This window comes from Coregonus clupeaformis, unplaced genomic scaffold (genome assembly GCF_020615455.1).
Source record: "Coregonus clupeaformis isolate EN_2021a unplaced genomic scaffold, ASM2061545v1 scaf0460, whole genome shotgun sequence".
Taxonomy (NCBI): domain Eukaryota; kingdom Metazoa; phylum Chordata; class Actinopteri; order Salmoniformes; family Salmonidae; genus Coregonus; species Coregonus clupeaformis.
This window is the reverse complement of record NW_025533915.1, coordinates 196,580-221,117: the sequence shown is the minus strand read 5'-3', so window position 1 is coordinate 221,117 and position 24,538 is coordinate 196,580. Positions and strand designations below refer to the sequence as shown.

The 24,538-nt window shown below is 41.6% G+C and overlaps 1 pseudogene; it reads left to right on the top strand.

Annotated features, from left to right (window-relative positions):
• The window catches only part of LOC123484780, a 39,396-nt pseudogene extending 36,602 nt beyond the window's left edge, over positions 1-2,794 (top strand).
• Positions 2,795-24,538: the final 21,744 nt, after the last annotated feature.

Below are 24,538 nucleotides of genomic sequence, written 5' to 3'. Positions count from 1 at the left end.
ATTTGAAGCAATAAGGCCGGTCAATATATGGCCAATATACCACGGCTAAGAGGGCTGTTCTTACGCAAGATGCAACATGCGGAGTCCCTGGATACAGCCCTTAGCCATTGTATGTTTGCCATATACTACAAACCCCCAAGGTGCCTTTTATTGCTAGTATTATAAACTGGTTACCAACGTAATTAGAGCAGTAAAAATAAATGTTTTGTCATACCCGTGGTATACGGTCTGATATACCATGGCTGTCAGCCAATCAGCATTCGGGGTACTCGAACCACCCAGTTTATAATAGGCTATATATCAGCTTAAGGAAGACTCCCCCCTCACCCCTCTTCCTCGCGAGCCATACACAGTGTGGTGCAGAAAACAAGATGCTGCACACCAAGCTACGTTCCCCTCGCGGAGCAACTGGAACTGGATTGATAGAATTTATTTGACTTTTTTATTTATTTTATTTTTGACTATAGCTACATAATAACACTATAAAGTCACGGACATGGAGATCCTATTCAATTCCATTTAGTGATCTATATGTAATTTCTATGGTCACTGACTAATATCTATTGTGGTCATTGAAAGGTGGGTGAGCTGCTGAAGGAGCTGTCGGCCCAGTGAGAGGCCAGAGAGAGGAGGGGAGCCCTGGTGGAGCTAAGCTGAAGATAGCCCGGGAGGACAGCCTGCAGTGTGGGAGGAACACTTCAAAACCATGCTACTGCTGCTGCTGGAGACCCTGTGTCAGATCAAGATGTAAAGGACTCTGGAGGAATGGATCAATGGATGGATGGATAGAGAGATATCTAGGAAGAAAAAATACTTTAAAAACAACAATCAACAAAGTAAACTCTGTCCTGGGAGCAATGCTAAAATCTGATGCTTGAATCCACTGTTTTTCCTTCCATTGTCTGACTTGTTGGTTCTGAGCATGTCGTGTCCTTTTCTCCCAACCTGCAGCACACTATCCGGGCCCTGGCGCTACGGGTGCTGAAGGAGATTCTTACGTAACCAGCCGGGTCCCGCTTCAAGAACTATGCAGAACTCACCATCATGAAGACCCTGGAGGCACACGAAGATTCCCACAAAGAGGTAGCTCTCATTGGCTGTCTGTCTGTCTATGAGGCTCTGCTTTAGAGGACATGCTATAAGTCTGCACTTCTTGAATGAATAGCTTTCAACTCTGTGTGATGATGTGTTCGTTTTTTTTATGGAGTTGATAGCTCTTGAAAATAAAATTATGAAAAGACTATCGGGATGAAGTGTAGTCTTGCCTGTGGATGTACATGTACCCTGCTCTGCCAATAAACCAAATGAACCCGATTCCATTATCACCCATTTCACCTCCTCACTCCACCTAATCTTCCCTCTCTACCCAGGTTAAACGGGCAGCAGAGTCAGCTCTCCCACCCTGGCCGGCTCCATCCACCCAGAACAGTGTATCAAGGTACTGTGTCCCATCGTCCAGACGGCTGACTACCCCATCAACCTGGCTTCCATCAAGATGCAACCAAGGTGATCGGCATCACCAAGGAGTCCCCTCCACCAGCTGCTGCCTGACATCATACCAGGACTCTGCAGGTAAAAAGGGCTTTATAGATCAAGTTGAATGATTGGTTGGTCCATTGGTTGATTTATTGATTACTTACATTGATTGGTTGATGTAGAAGCACTTTAAATGTGTATCTACTTCAAATAGAAAGCACTTTAAATGTATCTGCGCCAAATAGAAGCACTTGAAATGTATCTACTTCCAGTACAGTGTTGATGCGGTTTAGTTACGTAAGATGATTACTTTCTGTCCTTTTTGGATTATGCCACACTGTCTAAACACTGAGTATAACAAAACATTAAGAACACCTGCTCTTTCCAAGGACATAGACTGACCAGGTGAAGCTTGCATCCCTTATTGATGTCACTTGTTAAATCCACTTCAATCAGTGTAGATGAAGGGGAGGAGACAGGTTAAAGAAGGATTTTAAGCCTTGAGACAATTGAGACATGGATTGTGTATGTGTCCATTCAGAGGAGTGAGTCGGGCAAGACAAAACTTTAAGTGCCTTTGAATGGGGTATGGTAGTAGGTGCCAGGCTCACCGGTTTCTTTCAAGAACTGCAAAGCTGCTGGGTTTTTCACGCTCAACAGTTTCCCATGTGTATCAAGAATGGTCCAACACCCAAAGGACATCTAGCCAACTTGACACAACTGTGGGGAACATTGGAAGTCAGCCATGGGCAAGCATCCCTCTGGAAGGCTTTCGACACATTGTAGAGTCTGTACCCAGACGAATTGAGGCTGTTCTGAGGGCAGGAAGGTGTTCCCAATGTTTGGTATGCTCAGTGTATGTCTAATAATGTTCTGATGTCTCTGTGTGTACAGGGGGTATGACAACACAGAGGCAGTGGTGAGAAAGGCCAGTGTGTTCTGTCTGGTGGCTGTCTACTCTGTCATCGGCGAAGAGTTGAAGCCCTACCTGGCCCAGCTCACAGGAAGCAAGGTACACTACCATCTCATCTCAACACCCTTTCGAACAGTCTCAAAATGCAGCAACCTATTCTACGTAGTGCCTAGGAAATAGAGTACCATTTCGGACGACAATGTCTTTAATTCCTTCTCTTTTGTTCAAGATCTACAGGTTGCAGAATGTTTTTCATTATCTTGAAACGTCATGTTGGGATGTGTTGGTTTTCCATTCAGCGTCTTTACTATCCCACTAGATGAAGCTGCTGAACTTGTGCCATAAAGAAGAGCCCAGACGTCCACCAGCAACAGCAGCAGCTCCTCAGACATCTCCTCCTACTAATGAACTTTGGCCCTCCGGCTCCATCCATGTGTGTGCAGGTACATACAGTACAGCTGTTAGAGTGTTCATAGGGGCACGAAACGGTGCAAAACAGACTGAAACAGGAAGGGACTACCTGGACTACTGGTCCATTAAAACTAAATTTCTTTTATTTTTACCGTTTGGAAATATTTTCCGCATGCCGTCCCCTAATGAACGCCACTTTAGATAGGGAAACAGTTGTGCCCTCAATCTTTCTTTCCAGACCTCCTTGTGGTTTTAATGTATTTTAATAAAGGCTGTAGGTTGTTCCTTGTTGGGAAACCCTATGCCTGTTGCAATCAGTATTTTATTTCCTTCTGTTTTGTCAGTCTTGTAAATACTTTAATTCCACATATTTTTATCACGATTTGAATGTGACACTACTTCACACCTAGTCAAATGAATGTAAAGAGCTTTGAATGAAACCTGAATCCTTTATAAACCGTCTGAAAGGTTTTAATGTTGATGGAAATGAAGTGTTGCTCTATACGCTACTGCCTCATTGTCTCTAGTGTTCCTTCTGCAATGGATAGATAGGCCTATTTGGAAACGTGTTTGGTCATTTGTAAAGAGGCAATTTTAAAATATTTTGATTTTCGATATTAATTGTTCCATAGTATTTGCGTCTGAAGAATTTGTTCTTAGTGGCGATGCTATGTTTTTAAGCCTTATTTAATAATAAATCCTTGTGAAGAGGTAGAATTTCTCAGTTAGTGAGGAAATCTAAAAAAAAGTTATATTTCCATTAGTGGAAGAAGATCATTTGGCTGGCCAATGATTAGTAAATGCAGTGAAAAGCTGGGTTAATAGCCTCTGTAAATTGCCTATGTGTATAACCTATGTGTTCGCCTGTGTTGACTGTGGTTTGGGCCCAGCAACTGGTGAAGGGAATATTTTCCTTTTCACAAGGATCACAATATCACCCTTCATACATAATTATGAAGGAATTATTGGTTGAGTTGTTAGGTTAAGTCTGCTGTTTTTGTGCAAAAAAATGTAGGCATGTTGTAATGAGATTCAAAACTACTGGGATCTAATATTCTTGTAATGTAAAATCGCAATGAAGAGTCCTAAACTTTCAAATGTGAAATATTTTGTCCTAAAAGCAAAATATGGGCAATACCTATTCTCATATATTAGAAAAGACCTTGACAATCTACATATTGGTGCGATAATCTAAACATTTTAAGTGCAAGTGCTTAAAAATAAATCTTTACAATTTAAAGACATAGGAGGCAAAAAATAAGAAATAAAGAGTTTGGTCTTTTAGAATTGGAATCAGCAATAATTAATTATAACAAAATCCAATTTTTTGTCAAAGCACTGTAAATTACCATTTGTAAGTTAACCATCCTTATTTGAAATGTACAGATGTCATTTTTAAGTGCACCTATGAAATGTTACTGCTGCTTTATAATCTTAATCATGGCGTTAAACCTTATGTATTTTACTGTACTTATTATGAATGTTAAAGGTACAGTTGTTTGATTAGAACTAGAATTCAGAGTTGGGGTTAACTCCATTTCAATTCAATCCATTCAGAAATTCCAATTTCCAATTTTCCTCAATGCTTGTCTATAAGGATAAAATGAAATTGGAATTTCAGTTACTTATCCTGATTTGATTGAAATGAATTGGGCCCAGCCCTGTTAAAAGATTCAAGATAAGGGTGATTGTTACTGAGAACACTATCGGGCCTTACTGTTTCTGTAGTAGAGTTTCACTACATTAACTGTTAAAAATTACTGTAACAGTGCACAATGTTTCTTTTTTCTCAAATGCTGTGAGAACTCATAGCAATTTTATCTGTTCTGGACTGGATGAACATTGGCTATGTCCAAGTCCAAAATATGTTGTGTCAAATATAAACGCAGTATTTCTTTTGTTAACCTACCTGTTGCAATTGATTAAAATAAACTCAAAATAGTTTTTTACATACTTTTTAATAATTGATTCCATGACTCGTTATAAAGAGAGTCGAGAGACCTCATTTGCATGCGAGGGGACATGCATATTATGCACCCAGCAACCTCAATGATTAACTAACATTCCCAACTCTGACTTTATGTTGAAGAGACGATTTGCTTTTAATCTATGAAGATTCCTGTCGCTTGTACTTACTCTCAACACACACACACACACACACACACACACACACACACACCACACACACACACACACTATTGATATCCATCACAGCTACCAAGCTAGGGCTGATTTTGTAGACCAAACATGGTATACTGTACTGTGACTGAATGCTGTGTGCGCATTAGCCTGTATCAAAAAACCAAACCCTATTATCCTCCAAGCCATGTATCTTGAGCGTGTATTTGCTTGTGCCTTCTTTTTTTTTTACAGTATACCTGGCAATATTAATCCATACCTAATAGCTTATGAATACTGCTTTTGAATTGGGTCTTTGCCCCCATTTAAAATACTGTATTATATGTCATGGATGATACAGGAGATGTGTTGCGTTGAAGACCAAGGTTATGTTCCAAGCGGCACCCTATTCCCTACCTAGTGGTACTTTTGACCAGCCTTGGACCCGGTCAAAAGTGGTCCCTATAGAATAAGGTTCCATTGGATGTATCCCAAAGCTACTGTAAATAAAGCCAATAGTGTAATGGCAGTATTTTTCCTAGATGTAATATTGGCTTGGCTGTTCTGTTCCTTGTGAACCACTTACAATGCATGCTTCTTTTGTTTAGCTTCAGTTATTGTTTTATCCCTCACATACTTATATTTACTCAGTCTGTTATATTTTCTGTGTATTATGACAACTGTACATATTTCTATGTTTTGTTCACTTCTTTCTCCTGTGATAGAATTAGTTGAAGTTAAACTTAAATAAACCAACTTCTGTCACTGTCCTAAGCATGTCATCACATATGTTGTATATTTGAATATAAATTGAGAAGACAGATATACAGTATTTTTCTCGAATGTGGGAGAAAAAATATTCTGCAGGACATGGGGAAGAGCAGCAGATGGCGCTCTTTGCATTTTCTTGAGAGGAATAGCATCCTCTGTGTATTCTTATTTCTTTTTGGAAATAATTTGGGCTGCAAAAAGTAGGCTATCTTAGAGGAAGCAAACTGAAAGTTGAATTGAACAGTTATTAGTTGTCCTGCTGCTCTTATGGAATGCATGGGTGAACAATGGCCTTCCCTGATCAGCGATAGGATAGAAGGCATACCATGCGCCCAGGATGTGGTGAATCAGCAATAAACCCAACGCTCATTTGTCACTGCAACATCCTTGGTCTGTGTGCGTTCTCCGGTCATCTAAGCTCACCAATAAAGTTGGAAAAACACTGTCGCCACCTGCATCATTAAGGATCAAAAACAAAGTGTTAGTAGGCAGGCCAGCGTTGAAGTGGATTCCCTGTATTGTTTGTTACAATCAGTAGCATATGATTAAATTAACATTGGGGCAAATGTGTACTTACTAGAGACATCCAGGTTTACAAGCTCTAACTAGGCATGAATCTTTGAACTCCTCTGGATCACCCAAACTCCAAGGTCATTTTCATTTAAATCAAGCTGAAGGAGAAGGTGCAGTGGCCACAGTGCATGGCCTGTCAGGCAGCTACCTCGAATCTACAGTCCCTGGTACCTGAAACAGTCTCATTAGGGTTGGGATCTCTCTGCGTATTTACGTCTCATCTCCACACGCCACCACCAAGGTCTGCTCTACTCAGCTCTATTAGTATTCACCACGCTGTTGAAAATTAATTGTATTAAAGCCCCTCCATTTCCACTGCCCCGGCCCAGCCCCCTTCTGTTTAAAGATCTTTATGGTGTATGATTAGCACACATTTCCCCAAGCAGGCAGGGAGTGGCGGCTGGAGTCGGGAGGTTCGCCATGGCAGAACGAAAACAACTTCATTGTGAGATGACTAGGCCATAAATCATCGGCCATTTTCTATAAAATCACGGCAGATGGCAGGGAGCGGTGTGGGGACTCATGGAAGCTCGTATGCCCCTGTGCATGATGGGAATGGTGGTAGCATTACGCAGCAGCAGACGCTGGCAGACTAAGGGGTCAGTGAAGAGGAAGACAGTGAGCAAAAGCAGGCAGTGGGGGAGAGAGGGGGGGTTTCGTTCCTGTGGCCCATGTTGTGTGTGTGTGTGTGTGTGTGCTCCTGTGTGTGACCGCACTACCGTGCCTGCCTGATGAGAGGCAGCAGGACATCTCGTAACAGCACCTCTCCAGCTGCCCTCCGTTTAAGGTGTCTAATCTGCCTGTTTTAATATGAAGGGCCCTCATCAGGCCCTAGCTTAGTCCCAAAGCTGTAGAGAGCAGAGCAGCACCAGTGTCAAACTGACATTAGATGTCTGCTGATCTGGGAATCCAGGAGGTGAATTTCTCTATTATTTTATTATTCAGATATAGAAACTGAACAGTAGGATTCAGGGGAATTTGTGTGATATTCATATTTTAAGCATCCAAATACACCACATTTCATGCCAGCAGAGAGCCACTTCTAGTTAAAGGATGTTCCGCTACAAAAATAATTCAATCTGACATGATTTTTTTAAGCTAAACACCTTACAAACACGCTAATCCACGCCTGTTATGATTGTGTCACTTATGAAGATTTTTGATTTGGAAATATACAGTACCAGTCAAAGAAGTTTGGACACACCTACTCATTCAAAGGGTTTTCTTTATTTTTACTATTTTCTACATTGTAGGTTAATGTAGAAACATCAAACTATGAAATAACACTGAATCATTATAACCACAAACGTGTTAAACAATCAAAATATATTTTCTTTTGAGATTCTTCAAATAGCCAACCTTTGCCTTGATGACAGCTTTGCACACTCTTGGCATTCTCTCAGCCAGCTTCACCTGGAATGCTTTTCCAACAGTCTTGAAGAGTTACCACATATGCTAGCACTTGTTGGCTGCTTTTCCTTCACTCTGCCGTCAAACTCATCCCAAACCATCTCAGTTGGGTTGAGGTCGGAGGATTGTGGAGAGCCAGGTCGTCTCTGATGCAGCACTTCATCACTCTCCTTCTTGGTAAAATAGCCCTTACATAGCCTGGAGGTGTGTTGGGTCATTGTCCTGTTGAAAAACAAATGATAGTCCCACTACCAAACCAGATGGGATGGCTATCGCTGCAGAATGCTGTGGTAGCCATGCTGGTTAAGTATTAACCCCCAGATTCTAAATAAATAACAGGCAATTAATGCTAACCACCAAAGCACCCCCACACCATAATACCTCCTCCTCCATTGCTTCACGGTGGGGAAATACACATGCGGAGATCGTCGTTCACCCACACGCGTCTCACAACGACACAGCGGTTGAACCAAATTTCTCCAATTTGGACTCCATTGATTTCCACAGATCTAATGTCCATTGCTCGTGTTTCTTGGCCCAAGCAGGTCTCTTATTATTATTATTGGTGTCCTTTAGTAGTGGTTTCTTGTAGCAATTTGACCATGAAGGCCTGATTCACACAGTCTCCTCTGAACAGTTACGTTTAGATGTGTCTGTTACTTGAACTCTGTGAATCATTTATTTGGGCTGCAATTTCTGAGGCTGATAACTCTAATGAACTTATCCTCGTGCGGCAGAGGTAACTCTGGGTCTTCCATTCCTGTGGCGTCTCATGAGCCAGTTTCATCATAGAGCTTGATGGTTTTGCAACTGCACTTGAAGAAACTTTCATAGTTCTTGAAATGTTTCTTATTGACTAGCCTTCATGTCTTAAAGTAATGTTGGATTAATAGGATTTCTCTTTTCTTTTTTGAGCTGTTCTTGCCATATCTTCTGTATACCCCCTCTACCTTGTCACTGATTGGCTCAAATTCATTAAAAATAAATACCACAAATTAACTTTTTGAAGGAATTTCTGTTAATTGAAATGCATTCTAGGTGACTACCTCATAAGCTGGTTGAGAGAATGCCAAAACTATGCAAAGCTGTCATCTGGGCAAAGGATGGCTATTTGAAAATTAATATCATTTGATTTGTTTAACACTTTTTTGGTTACTATATGATTCCATATGTGTTATTTCATAGTTTTGATGTCTTTACAATGATTCTCATTAATAGAAACAATAAAAAAAAACCCTTGAATGAGTAGGTGTGTGACTGTTAGTGTATATATTTCAAAGTAGCCATTTAATTATACTGTAATTACACTGTAATCAATCTACTCACTGTATGTATGGTAAAAATCTTAAAGCTGTTCCGTATTATTGTCCACTAGAGAGAGCTTAAGGGCTGCTAAATTGGACTAGACTCTCTATGTTGACAACACTTCAACCTGTTGAACATTCTAAAATGAATGAACACCATTTCATATAGGCTATGGAATATGTTTTTGTTATTCTGTCTGTATAATTTAGTGTTCTCTCAACTTGCAGTAAGCACTTGAAATGGGGAATATATGTTATCATTTAGGATCTATATGTTCATATAAAATGAATTTGTTTATGTAATTTTCATGCAGAAAACAAGTGTTGTTATTTATTATTTAAAATAAATAAATGTAAAGCTGCCAAAATGTATTTTTGCGAAGCAGCAGAACAATCTCTCTCTCTCTCTCTCTCTCTCTCTCTCTCTCTCTCTCTCTCTCTCTCTCTCTCTCTCTCTCTCTCTCTCTCTCTCTCTCTCTCTCTCTCTCTCTCTCTCTCTCTCTCTCTCTCTCTCTCTCTCTCTCTCTCTCTCTCTCTCTCTCTCTCTCTCTCTCTCTCTCTCTCTCTCTCTCTCTCTCTCTCTCTCTCTCTCTCTCTCTCTCTCTCTCTCTCTCTCTCTCTCTCTCTCTCTCAGCAGCACATTATTTTCCTGTTCAGCTCACAGGCTAATTGATCTCTCTCTTGTGTAGCCTCGTCTCTGCACCATGTGCGGGGCCAACAGCACAATGCAAGGCTGTGATTATGGTTTGGTTTAGCAGCATAATACAAGATTGCTTCCTCTGAGAGAGCGGGGATTTATGGAGGCCTGTCTTGGCAGTGGGCCCACAGTTTCTCAGATCCGCTTTTTCACTCTGGTGACCCTCTACCTCGGGGTCATTAAACCCCAGAGCCTCTCCGATTGGCTGGACCAGGGATTCTGACGCTTATTCTCCATCATTTCTTAGTTACCTAGCCGCAGCCCGGCAAATCCTACAGACATCTGGTTAGTATGCTTGTGATAATTGTGTCTTTAATGTTTGTTTTTGTTTATTTTTTCCCTCAGTGCTCAGAGCTACAGAATATTAATGAAGGTGATATGAGGGGAAGGAGGATCACATTTTTACAATCCTCCGAATGAATGCAAACACATAAACCTCCTATGAATCACATCTGTGTAAAAATGAAAAGACAAAAAACATTTTTGTTTATATTTAATTTGTATAATTTTTATCTCTCTTAGGAGATGTGTATGAATTGGTGCTAGTTAAAAAAATCTAAATTCTCCTCATGCATTATGTATAAAGTACAACACATGCTATTCTTATCTTCAAAGAGAATATCTAAAAAGAAGCACATTGATACACCACACAAAAAAAAAATATATATATTTTGTCTCAATATAGTAATCTCCGTTAGTTGATGGATGTCAACACTGTATTAATTTCAGGATATTGTTTAACTTCAGCCTCAGTCCTATTTAAATATAGGTTTTAAGAAGTTCCTCAGACCAAAAACAGAAAAGGAGAAAAAAACCACACTGTTCCTCCTCAGTGTGATTTGGTGCAATAATAAATTCTCCACATTCATGTATTCCTCGGTACATCACACTATAAAGTTGAACCTCTTTAGTCTCTTTAGCCTCTTCCTTCTTCTTCTCCTATTTATTCCAGCTGGCTCACCACAGAGGTTCAGTTTCCCTTGGAGACCTCTCGGTTCAAACACTTATAAAAACCCAGGACAACTAACTACTGAGGCAAATGTTTCCAAGTCCTTGGCTGCTTGGCCGTCTAATAACACTGCTCTGCTCAAGTGGTTCTAGGACTTCCAGTAGAGCGTCTGTGGTTCAGGTCACTCTAGTCTGTGATATTGAACAGATGGAGGGTCAGATGAATGAGTCAACTTTGGTATGATGATACTACTTTATATATTTTAGAATTAAAACAAATATGGAAAGAGCAGCCATTAGAAATGTATGTGCTTATAGAGAATTGTTCATGTTGAAATACCTACTAATTCGGTATAAAATGAGTACAGCAGTGGAGGCTGCTGAGGAAGGATGGCTCATAATAATGTCTTGAATGCAGTCAATGAGATAGTATCAAAGTCCAGGCTATCTTTCTCAAGGTTAGTAATGAGTCATTATGATAGTGACCATCATCATATGGGATGTAAGACAATCTCTCTCTGGAGGCCAAGGGCAGCAGGTGCACTTGAAGGTGGTTTCGTCCTAAAACGCCAGAGCAGCGCGGGGAGCCCCTAACTAGCTGTCAAGGCCCCCAACACCCAAACCAGACATTAATGCAAATTATGGCCTGATAATTTTACAACTTTAGAGGCTTGATCTTCCTTTTTTATTACATTATCATCAGTCGGAGGCTCGTTCATCATCACAAAATAAACATCATCTATCATCCTTGTGGTGATTAGCCGGTGACAGGCATCGGGCTCCTGGCTACTTTGCATAAATAGGTTCTAATGCCGGGCAGTCCCGGACGAGCGGGTGGAAAAGAGAGAAAGAAGGACTATTTTCCTTCGCCATGAGTTTTAGATGTTTGTCTGTCTGCAGAGGCTTTATGTGAGTTTATTACTGTGCTGATAATCAGACAGAAGAAGAGAAAGGGAGGGGGTTCTCTTTGGAGAGTGCGATGGTGAGGCAGAAGAGGAGGAGAGGGAGAGGAGAGGAACAGAGGGGAGGGAAAGGAGGACAGGAGAGAGAGAGGGAACAGAGAAGGAGAGGAGAGGAAGGAAGGAATTCCTGAAAGAAGGAGAGGGGAGAAGGAGAGGACGAAGGGAGGGAAGGAGGAACAGAGAGGAGGAGAGGAGAGGAACAGAGAGGAGAGGGAAGGAGAGACCAGCTCACCCTCTGTGGCAGCATTACATCACCATGTCCTCTTGCCCAACTCCAGTCCTGCTTTTTCCCAGCCAAAGCATGCGCTGCTCGGCGCTGTAGCCCTGTTAATCTTCCAGCAAGGTTACAGAAGGAGCCATACAACATGCCTGGTGCCTCAGCCAGTTACTTTACATCCAGGCTGTCTAATTGCTGTAAATGATGTTGCATTTCCCTGCTTATTGAAAAGGCGTGTTAATAGCCGCAGTGATTTATAGAAATGAGAATACTGCAGGTTTTCTTTAAAAATTTATGAAAATAATCATGTTTGGAGCCTTTTTACTTGATATATTTTGGCAGGCGTGAATTATTTTCTCACTAGGAAAACCATTAGCATGTGTTACTGTGGGTTAAGTCACTATTGCATTAGTCTGTAAATCCATGATATCAGTATCCTCCTAGTCTCTATTTCTGTTAAATCCTTTTTCAGAACTAAACTCATTTTGTTCATGGAGACATAAACTGTATCTATTCTCAGTAAGCTACAATAGTTTAAACTCTACATTAAACAGTATAGTCTTTGCCACTGGAATAACACAATCCCATCACAGACAGATACATATATACAGTCATTTAGTGCCTTCAGACCTCTTGACTTTTTCCACATTTTGTTATGTTACAGCCTTATTCTAAAATTGATTAAATAAAAAAATTCCATCAATCTACACACAATACCCCATAATGACAAAGTGAAAACAGGTTTTTAGAAGCTTTTGCAAATGTAAACAAAAATAATAATTGAAAAACCTTATTTACATAAGTATTCAGACCCAGGTGCATCCTGTTTCCATTGATCATCCTTGAGTGTTTTTCTACAACTTGATTGTAGTCCACCTGTGAGTAAATTCAATTGATTGCACATGATTTGGAAGGTACACACAACCTGTCTATAAGTCCCACAGTTGACAGTGCATGCCAGAGCAAAACCCAAACCATGAGGGTCGAGATGAATTGTCCGTGGGAGAGCTTAACAGAGTTGTGTTGAGGCACAGATCTGGGGAATTGCAAAACATTTCTGTAGCATTGAAGGGCCCCAAGAACACAGTGCCTCCATCATTCTTAAATGGAAGAAGTTTGAACCATCAAGACTCTTCCTAGAGCTGGCCGCCCAGCCAAACTGAGCAATCGGGGAAGAAAGGGCCTTGGTCAGGGAGGTGACCAAGAGCCCGATGAGGTCACTCTGACAGAGCTCCAGAGTTTCACTCTGTGGAGATGGGAAACCTTCCAAACAATCATCTCTGCACACCCTGTCCTGGCCTTTATGGTAGAGTGGCAGGCGGAAGCCACTCCTCATTAAAAAACACATGACAGTCAGCTTGGAGTTTGCCAAAAGGCACCTAAAGACTCCCAGACCATGAAAACTCGATTCTCTGGTCTGATAAACCAAGATTGGTTGTTGGCCTGAATGCCCAGCGTCCGTCTGGAGAAAACCTGGCACCATCTACGGTGAAGCATGGTGGTGGCAGCATCATGCTAATGGGAATCTAATTCAGCGGTAGGGACTGGGAGACTAGTCAGGATCGAGGGAAAGATCAGGCAGACCCGAAAGTACAGAGATTCCTTGATAAAACCTGCTCCAGAGTGCTCAGGACCTCAGACTGAGGCGAAGGTTCACCTTCCAACAGGACAACAACCCTAAGCACACAGCCAAGACAACGCAGGGTGGCTTTTGGACAAGTCTCTGAATGTCCTTGAGTGGCCCAGCCAGAGCCCGGACTTGAACCCGATCAAACATCTCTGGAGAGACCTGAAAATAGCTGTGCAGCGGCGCTCCCCATCCAACCTGACAGAGAGGATCTGCAGAGAAGAATGGAGAAACTCCCCAAATTCAGGTGTGCCAAGCTTGTAACTTCATACCCAAGAAGACTTGAGGCTGTAATCGCTGGCAAGGTGCTTCAACAAAGTACTGAGTAAAAAGGTCTGAATACTTATGTAAATGTGATATTTACGTTTATTTTTTTTTATACATTTGCAAAAAATTTAAAAAACCTGTTTTTGCTTTGTCATAATGAGTATTGTGTGTAGACTGATAAAAAAACCATTTAATCAATTTTAGAAGAAGGCTGTAATGTAACAAAATGTGGAAAAAGTCAAAGGGGTCTGAATACTTTCGAATGCACTGCACATTCACCCTATTTAGACAACACAGAGCTCCTTTGTTCTTTTGACCTTAGCTACATTACATTTTGTTTTCTTTTGAAATGCTGGGTTGAAATAACTTTCTTCACCTGTCTTCTCTCAGACCACAGAGAGGAATGCAATCTTCAAACCACTTTTTCTTTGTGAAGATTAGAAATATATTATTTGTATTTTAGCCAAACCACCGTTACATTATTGACCTTGTGTGCCATGCAGATCAAAGAGGATGGTTCCTCTGTTTGGGTCTTTGCTCTCTGAGTGAAACGATGTCAGAGTTTTGGTTAGGAGTTTGCTCCGTTGCTCTGTAATGGGGTAAGTGGGTATGTTCTGGGAAAGATTGTCTTGACAGCTTCATGGTTAAGATATTCTGCGTCTCAACTGCATTCCCAGTCCAAGCCTTTATTATTTCACCTTCTCCAAGCCAGCACTAGATGTTGAAAACAATGTACTCCTACAGACTATACTGTATGGCAGATGGAGGTTTTGTGGAGATTATTCTATTGAGGCCTTAGATGATGAACATCCCTTTCAGTATAGATTTGTTCATGAAAGTAACAAATATTAAAACAAATACATGCAAGGTGCCCAGATTCACAGAAGTGAAATCCTCTATCTTGATTGCAAGGATCTCACATTAAATTAAAGTTCAACTGATTTTGTATCGGTTCTGCTAATTAAAATAGTTCCATAATTCCGTCTCAGGGCCTTGTTACTACTGTATCCTTGTTCATCACAGTCCAAACAATCATCATCAAACACATTAGCCCCTCTCCCCTGCTAGTGATACAACACTCCGACCATCCTGGCCTATAAACATCACCATCCACGTTAGTCTGGCTCCCAGAGAGGATGGTAAAACACTGGATACCCTTTTAGTTGAATGCTGAACACGGCTGGCTAACAGCAAATCCCCTCCGCTTTTAGCACTTGAAAGGTGTAAATCATTTGATGTGGGAAAACATTTCAGGCATCAGGCATCCCTTACATGCAGGGCAGTACAGGGGCGAGAGCGGACCACGGTCAAAGCACCTCTGGCACTCTCTGGCCCAGTCCACTACTGGATGTTGTAGTGATCAGCTGTTGGACTCTAATATCCAGGCCCTTAGTAGCCTTTCATGAAAGTTCCAGGCTGAGACAGGGAGGGGCGGAAGGAAGGGATGGATGGAGCATGTTAAAACTCTGCAGATAGCAGGGTCTAGGAGAAGTCAGGAAGCCAGGGTAGTGGCGGCAGCAGAGGGGAGGTCAGGAATGCCACCTTGCTGTTCACAGGACCTCCAGGTCTCCCCTCTCTGGGGCTTTAGAGCCTCATTAAAACCCCTAGCCTGGCTAGGTTCACCACAATGCCCCTCATCTCTTCCTCTCCCTCCTCTCCTCTCCTCTCCTCTCCTTTTTGAGCGAATACTAAAAGGGGACATTCCATCATCCACATCAATTACTACACATCAAAATACCACTAAACTCTGTTCTTTTGTATAAACCTTCAAGATAATGAGCATCACAATTATTTTCCAAATGCCTTATTGTGTATTATTTCTCTAATAAACAGTTAATATTACAAAGTCCCTTAAACAGATGGTAGGCTATTGAAAGACAGATGCTATTTTGCATAGCAACACATCATGAATATGTATGTTATATTAGTTAATACACTGATGTCACCCACGATTGGATAAGCCTTCTCAACTGTTTTTGAAATACTAGGATACATATTCGGGATTATAGTGATATACATTATTTTTAATTCTGCTGTAATGTTTGTGCTGTAACATTTTGTTAAAATTTGCTGTAATGTTGTTTCTTAATCAAAATGCTTTTTGTTGGAAAAGTGTCTTATCATATTCATACATTTTAATTTATAAGAATCTCTGAATATTTCTTGATTTAAACATTTTCAAACTATCTTATTTCCTTTCCATTGTATGTTGTCATTTCCATCAAGTGATTAACACGGTTTTCTTTACTTGGCAACCCCCTGTATCTACACTTTCTCCCCACTTCTATTGTCTACTGGGATATATGATAATAGTTTTAAACCCTCATTTAGCTGCAGAGCAGAGAGAGGAGAAAGCCTCCCTCCTTCTTGACAGACTGTTGTGTAAATAGGTTGGTCCCAGGTGAAAGAGCCTATTTTGGGGCTGTTGATGTGGGACCATGCTGGACCCTGATGGTGTCTTGCAGAAAGCCAGTCTTGCCCCCTAATAACCTGTCATTTCTTGCATTCGTAACTTCTCACCACACTTTTAAAAACCTATTTATTTTACCATCATTTCTCTCAAATCCATGACGAGGTTAACCCGTACACGCTGCAGGAGAAATGGACTTTTAATGGGATGCAGGGCTGGTGTTTTTGTGTGTTGAGGGTGGGCTTTCTGTATGAGGCTGCCTACTACTTGGCCTCCTCTGCATGGATGGGGTCTGTCTTCCACCAGGGTTGTGCTGGATACTCAAGAGCATCACAACTGGACTTAATTTTTAACTACATCTGGAATCCATTTCCATAAATCTTTCAACTTTAAACCATCTGATTTTACATTCCTCACAAAGCTTTACCTTTGACTGCGTGACAGGGTGCTCACAGTGCATTAAGATCGGGCTCAATACTTACTTCAAACACACACACGTGCATTTAATACTGTAATACACACATTCAAACACATATAACCGTTTGCATGTTGAAACTCATTAACACCATTTTAGACAATTTATCATGTAAACACCAGCTTTCTTTGACTCCCTCTCCCTCACTAACTCGCGGTGGTATCTGTCTTACTCCCTTTCTCTACCTTTCAGCAGAGGGGGATTATGCAGGAAGCGTTGTTAATATTCACCAGGTACAGAGACATGGCCCTTGACGTCTACTCTTCCTAGCCCTTCTCCTCCCTATTGGCTGTGTGGTTGTCCCTGTGTAATGAGCGGATCAGAAGTCATGAGTCAGTAGGACATCACCATGAGTTATTAAAATATTATTAATACTCTTTATAAACCCACCTCAGAGGTTTATGACTCCCAGGTTGCTGCACCACTCACCTCAGTGCTGCAGGAGAATCACATTCAAGATCTTTCTCTCTCTTTGACCAAACCGAATCATCAACTAGATTCGGCCGCGGGCCAATTTTTTTCTTGAGCAGATGGTCAGGGGCCAGAACTTAATTGTAAATAATTTGTGGACTCACCAAATTGACCTGAAAAGCCCAAACATATATAATATTTGACTAAAACATAATAATTTCAAACATTGCTTACATTTGAAATACAGCACACACATATATCTCTGTAGCTTAGAATCTTTGCAACAATTAAAATTAAAAGAGCTGTTTTGCTGGTGTTTCAATATTTTATGTCCAACAATAAAAAATATAAACTTTTTTTGTATTGCTCAGAAAACATGGGGCCAGTTGAGCACCTGGCCTAAAACACTTTGTATCTAGTGTTTGACTCCAAGACAGTGCTCACTTTACATTAACCACCATAGCTTCTATTTTATTTCTTGTTTCTCAAGTTTTCTTTATTATATTTTACATTTTTATTTAATTATAAATGTTTGTATTAATTACTGCACTGTTATAAGCATGTAAGTTAAGCATTTCACATTCATTTACAATAAACGTATCACTAAAATATATACAGTGCTTCATATTCACCCCCTTGGCATTTTTTCCTATTTTGTTGCCTTACAACCTGGAATTAAAATTATTTTTGGGGGTTTTGTATCATTTGATTTTACACAACATGCCTACCACTTTGAAGATCAAAATATTTGTTATTTGTGAAACAAACAAAATAACAAAAACTCTGAAAACTTGAGCGTGCATAATTTCACCCCCAAATCAATGGCTGAGCTTTGTAGAGCCACCTTTTGCAGCAGTTACAGCTGCAAGTCTCTTGGGGTATGTCTGCTATAAGCTTAGCACATCTAGCCACTGGGATTTTTGCCCATTCTTCAAGGAAAAACTGCTCCAGCTCCTTCCAAGTTGGATGGGTTCTGCTGGTGTGTAATCTTTAAGTCATACCACAGATTCTCAATTGGATTGAGTTCTGGGCTTTGGCAAAGGCATTCCAAGACATTTAAATGTTTCCCTTTAAACCACTTGAGTTTACACACCAGCGGCAGAATGCTTAGGGTCATTGTCCTGCTGGAAGGTGAGCGTCATCTGATTCTCAAATCTCTGGAAGACTGAGACAGGTTTCCCTCAGGAGTTTCCCTGTATTTAGTGCCATCCATCATTCCTTCAATTCTACTGTTTGATTCCTGTCGATAAACATCCCCACAGCATGATGCTGCCACCACCATGCTTCACTGTGGGGATGGTGTTCCTGAGAGTGGTGGGTGTTTTCTAGCATAACATACGTTTTCCTTGATGGCAAAAACGCTCAATTTTAGTCTCATCCCGGCCAGGTACCTGCTTCCATATGTTTGATCTCCCCACATGCCCTTTTGGCGAACACCAAACATTTTACATTTGTCATTTAGCAGGCGGCTCTTATCCAGAGCAACTTACAGTTAGTGGATGCCTACATTATTACATTTTTTCATATATGGCCCCCGTGGAAAGCGAGCCCACATCCCTGCCATCCAACCCTCCCCTACCTTGGGCGATGCTGACCAATTGTTCGCCGCCCATGGGTCTCCCAGTCGCAGCCGGCTGCGACAGGGCCTGGAATCGAACGCGGATCTCTAGTGGCACAACTTGCACTGGTGCAGTGCCTTAACCCTAAGCCACTCTGGAGTCGTGTTTGTATTTTTTTCTTTAAGCAATGGCTTTTTTCTGGCCACTCTTCCGTAAAGCCCTGCTCTGTGGAGTGTACGGCTTAAAGTGGTCCTATGGACAGATACTCCAATCTCCGCTGTGGAGCTTTGCAGCTCCATGCAGGGTTATCTTTAGTCTCTTTGTTGCCTCTCTGATTAATGCCTCCTTGCCTGGTCCGTGTGTTTTGGTGGGCAGCCCTCTCTTGGCAGGTTTGTTGTGGTGCCATATTCTTTCAATTTTTATAATGGATTCCAATGGTGCTCCATTGGATGTTCAAACGTTTCTGATATTTTTTTATAACCCAACCCTGATCTGTACTTCTCCACAACTTTGTCCCTATGGCTCTTGGTGTCTTCATGTTTTGCTTGGTGTTGCGTGCTTAGTGGTGTTGCAGACTCTGGGGCCTTTCCAGAACAGGTATTACATATATACCCCTGAGATCATGTGACAGATCATGTACACTATGATTGCACACAGTGACTTTATTTAACTAATTATGTACAAATTTAATTGGTTGCACTAGATCTTATTTAGAGGCTTCTTGGGTAATATGTATACACGCACCACTTTTCCGTTATTCATTTTTTAGAATTTTTTAAACATTTATTTTTCATTTCCTTTACATCATTTGTATTATTTTGTGTATGTTATTACATGAAATCCAAATAAAAATCAATTTAAATTACAGGTTGTAATGCAACAAAATAGGAAAAAAGGCCAAGGGGGGTTGGTAAATACTTTTGCAGGCACTGTATTAATGTGCTGTTTCTACTATTCCTGTAATGTGGGCTCAGTGTATGGTCTGTTACACTGCATCTCCAGTGCTTTACCACACCCCCTGGTTCGATTCCAGGCTTTATCACAACCCGGCCGTGATTGGGAGTCCCATAGGGTTGGCGCACAAATGGCCCAGCGTCGATCCGGGTTTGGCGGTGACAATCATTGTAAATAATAATTTGTTCTTAACTGGCTTGCCTAGTTAAATAAAATAAATTGTAGTTGTTTAACCATCATTGAGTCATATAATTATTAGGGATATCAAGGAGACATGTGTGGTGTCACTCAAACCGTGCTTGTTGTTGGGTTGCATGGTGTCTGCCACAGATGGAAAATTCTGATTAAGTGAATGGTTGCAATGTTACTGGTCAATGCACGATCCTGTCACAAAGGGGATAGTGAGGGAGGCTGCATGTCTCTAACCCTCCTCACACTCCCTTGTCTTTAACATCAACACTGTTTCCCACCATTAAAGCCACAGCCGTACATTATGTCACATATATTATTACATATGACATGCTAGCAAGGCCGAATCTTCCCCACAAAATTAGCCCCGCAGCCTAGTTCTACTTGTGATGTCATTCTTGATGATCATGCACAAAATATAGTCATTCATTTTTATTAAAATAATATCATTAAATATCTAAGATTCCTAGCCAGGCCTCTTTCCCACTGAAAGACAACATTCATTTATTAATTAATTTGAGTCCCCATGTGGCCAGATCAATCAGTGAGCAACACTGTAGGGTAACACTTATATAAAATGTGCTGTTCCAACTGAGCAGGCATGGACATCCCATTTCAAACATAATTATTTCCCTAATAAGGACCAGCCAGGCACTGCCCCATCCTATATGCAGAGCCCAAAATCATTATCTCCCCCCTTCCTCCCCCTTCTCCTCCCCTCCCCCCTCCTCCTCATTGGGAGTCCACAAATACTCTCTTTCCTCTCTCTCTTTCTAACACCACTCTGGAGGAGGAGCTTTGTACTATATTTAATTAACAACATCGAGGAGATGTAGGAGAGAGGCACTTTAAGTGTGTTGGCGGGTGTGTCACATGCAGCAATGCTCTTCACTCTGGAAGTTAAATGAGAGTAGAGCACCAGCGGAGTGGAGGCGTCAGAGGGCTGGCTGCGCGCTTCGTGAAACTCTCACGGGGGCCTGGTGAACGGAGCACCCTCAGATCTCCGGCAATCACTAACAGACATGTATAGGCCCCTCCGCGAGGAAGTGTGTGTGTGCAAAGGCTATCGATGCACCACCGTGGATGGTGATGTTCTGACTAGGGGACACAGGATGAAAGCTGTTGTTCTCTGATGAGGTCTATGGTGCTGAAAAAACAAACTAGGTGTTCAGAATTTCTATCATACGGGAGCCTGGTTTAAAAACTGTCCACAGCACCATTTTAGTGAGGTTAAAATGACAAATCATTAAATACATAATCTTTTGCAATGCTTAATTTGTTAAATAATCAAATGCAATTGTTGTTCTATTCAATGACCCAAAGGTGGTTGTTTTAGACCCCATGCTGAGCGATGTAAGGACCTAACCCTGTGTGGTAATTATGGGGGCCTGCCTGCCTGCTGCCTGTATACCAGCCAGCCTGGAACTGCCTTCTTGGTTAATTGATTGATTGTCCAACAATGCGCTTGCAGCTCTTTGCCTGCTCTCATTGCTCATCCAATCAGTCAAGAGCCTGTTCCCGACAGCAGCACTATATTAATGCATCATTAATTGCTGTGGTCCAATCTGGGCCTGTGGCTCAGTGCTGCTGTAGCACTAGTCCCATGTCCACAGGTTTGTGTGGATGGGGATGGTTACTCACGATTTATCTTTCATCAGCCTGTGGATGTTGCCAATGTATAATTTGAGTTGTCCCAGTCAGTGGTTAGCAGCAGTGGAGACCAGTCCAGACCAGTGCCAGTGTTAGTCAGCATGCAGCTGCCCAGCTGTGCGTGTGCCAACTGTCTGTGGCTGATGTCTGTGGGCAGCTATGTGGAGAGTCATGTGTGTGTCCTGAATACCTTGTCACTCATAAAAACCCTGTAATCCCATTCCTCTCCCTGGGACAGACGAATGCAGACCTGCTGTAAAATGCATGCCTCAAAAGCCCTTTTAATTCACAACAGGCATGTCTGCTTTACTGCAGGAGTTTAGAGGGACATGCTTTCCTTTAACATGAGGACGAGAGGTTAAAATACTTCTGCTAATAATATCACATGTAAGCTGTGGATTTACTTCACCGTTGGTTACTGTTTCTGTGACAAACCAACTGGGTACTTGTGGACAGTGTTAGGGTTAGGGGAGTTGTGGTTGAGGCTTAGGGTTGAACCAGGATGCCGACATGAAGCTAGGGTTAGGGTTGAACCCAGGATGTGGACATGTAGCTAGGGTTAGAGTTGAACAAGGATGTGACATGTAGCTATGGTTAGGGTTGAACCAGGATGTGGACATGTAGCTAGGGTTTGAGTTGAACCAGGATGTGGACATGTAGCTAGGAGTTAGAGTTGAACAAGGATGTGGACATGTAGCTATGGTTAGGAGTTGAACCAGGATGTGACATGTAGCTGAGGTTAGGGTTGAACCAGGATGTGGACATGTAGCTAGGGTTAGGGTTGAACCAGGATGTGGACATGAAGCTAGGGTTAGGGTTGAACCAGGATGTGGACATGAAGCTAGGAGTTGAGGTTGAACCAGGATGTGGACATGAAGCTAGTGTTAGGGTTGATAGATTTGAGGTTAAGGCTGGTGCCTCCTGTAATAAACCTTGGTTATTTTAAAACATGTCCAAATGCTAAAACACGTTTTTTCCCCTCAATGTCACCCTAATACAGCTGATGTTTTTTGTAGTCTGTACATACTCACGAAAGTCAGTGCATCTCCTATTCTCAACCTATTAGCTCTACCAATAAATTGAGGTGTTGCTAATTTATGACTTGCTTCGCTAACCCCTGTCTCGTCTGATTTCATATCCTCAGGCTATTTTTCTCTCCTTCATTTTTCTGAGAGAATAAGGAATTCCAGTGGCAAAAGCTGTCAGAATAAAATCATTTGTTCCTCAGCGCTAACACTCTGCTTACGCTTTGTCCTTCCTGGACCTCTCTCTCTCAATCTCTCTTTCTCTCTCTCCCTCCAACTGGTGTGTGTTTTATGTGGTTTCAACAGCAATTTCCTTTGGGCGATCTGTAACTGCTCATGTTAGACTACACACAGATAACTTTAGCAATGCTCTGTATGCACCTTGCGGTTTTACAAGTGTGTCCTTTCTCACCTGTTTCTGGAGTGAAACTAGCATTGTGTCGGAGGCCAACATTATGAGCAGGGATAAACAAACATATTCAGCCTCCATAATTACCTTGAAAGATAGCCGGTGTCTTTTAAATGTCTGACATGATAGGATACGATGTGGAGGAAAAATGCTTTGTTGGCAGCAAGAGAGGAGAAATTGTGTGGCTTCAATGAAAGTTTTTCTCCTGAATTATTTAAGCAATCAACACTCATATACTTCTAAGATGGAGGGGGAGGTTTACAACGAACAGTTCAGCTCTCTGATGTGGTGGCTACTGTCTGTGTGTGTCTACTGTCTCTATGTTCAGTTTTAACCTGAAATACAACACACCATTATATTGTGGGATCGAAAATGGGAGTTTTATTTTCTAGTAAAGTGTAATATGAATTTACAGGCCAATTGGATTCTATCTGCCTGTACATTATGTTGAGACCTAAAACAATGCATCCTACACTGCCGGTCAAAAGTTTTTAAACACCTACTCATTGTAGTTTTTCTTAATTTTACTATTTTCTACATTGTAGAATAATAGTGAAACATCAAACTATGAAATAACACATATGAATACATTAGTAACCAAAAAGTGTTAAATAAATCAAAACACATTTTTATATTTGAGCTTTGTTATGATTTACAAGTATTAGAACCCAAATGCAGACAAGTACACCAAAAGCCAGAGAAAGGTTTAACAGGTTTATTTAAAATGTTCAATAGTCCAGGTTCAATAATAGGGAAGAGCAAGTCCAGGTTACAGGGAGGGTAACAGATCCAGGTCAGGGCAGGTGTGGTGCCGTAATGTCCTAGTGTCCGTGGTGAGTCAGAGGTCGGTAGTGGAGAGCAGGGTGGTGGTGGCAGGGTAGGAGGCAGAGTCAGGTTCCAAATATCTGGCACAGGAGAAAAATTAAATAGAACAGGCCAAAACACAAAGAGCAAAAATAAACAGGTTGAGTCGGCAGCCCAGACTAACATGGTCGTCTTGACTATGATCTACATAGTGTGGTAAGTTTGGCCCGGGTCTTAAAGGCTGAGGTAGTTATGGTGAATGAGCTGCAGCTGAACCCTACTCCCTTTTACCAACTTCCTCCTGCAATCAGACAACAGAGGAGGGAGAGAGCAGAGAGAGACTACTAGCAGCAGTAGGCCTAACAGGCTAACAGTAGCCACCCTTTGCCTTGATACAGCTTTGCATTCTCTCAACCAGCTTCATGAGGTAGTCACTTGGAATGCATTTCAGTGCTATGGTGTGCCTTCTTAAAAGTTAATTTGTGTAATTTAATGCATTTGAGCCAATCAGTTGTGTTGTGACAAGGTAGGGTTTGTATACAGAAGATAGCCTTTTTTGGTAAAAGACCAAGTCGCATATTTATTTAGAATTCAACCACTTAACCAGCATAGCTACCACAGCATTCTGCAGCGATCGCCATCCCATCTGGTTTTGGGCTTAGTGGGACTATCATTTGTTTCAACAGGACAATGTTCCAACACACCTCCAGGCGGTGTAAGGGCTATTTTACCAGAAGGAAAGTGATGTAATGCTGCATCAGATACCACAACTCCACAATCCCCGACCTCAACCAAATTGAGATGGTTTGGGATCAGGTGGCGGACCACAGAGTGAAGGAAACAGCCAACAAGTGCTCAGCATATGTGGGAACTCCTTCAAGACTGTTGGAAAAGCATTCCAGGTGAAGCTGGTTGAGATAATGCCATGAGTGTGCAAAGCTGTCATCAAGGCAAAGGG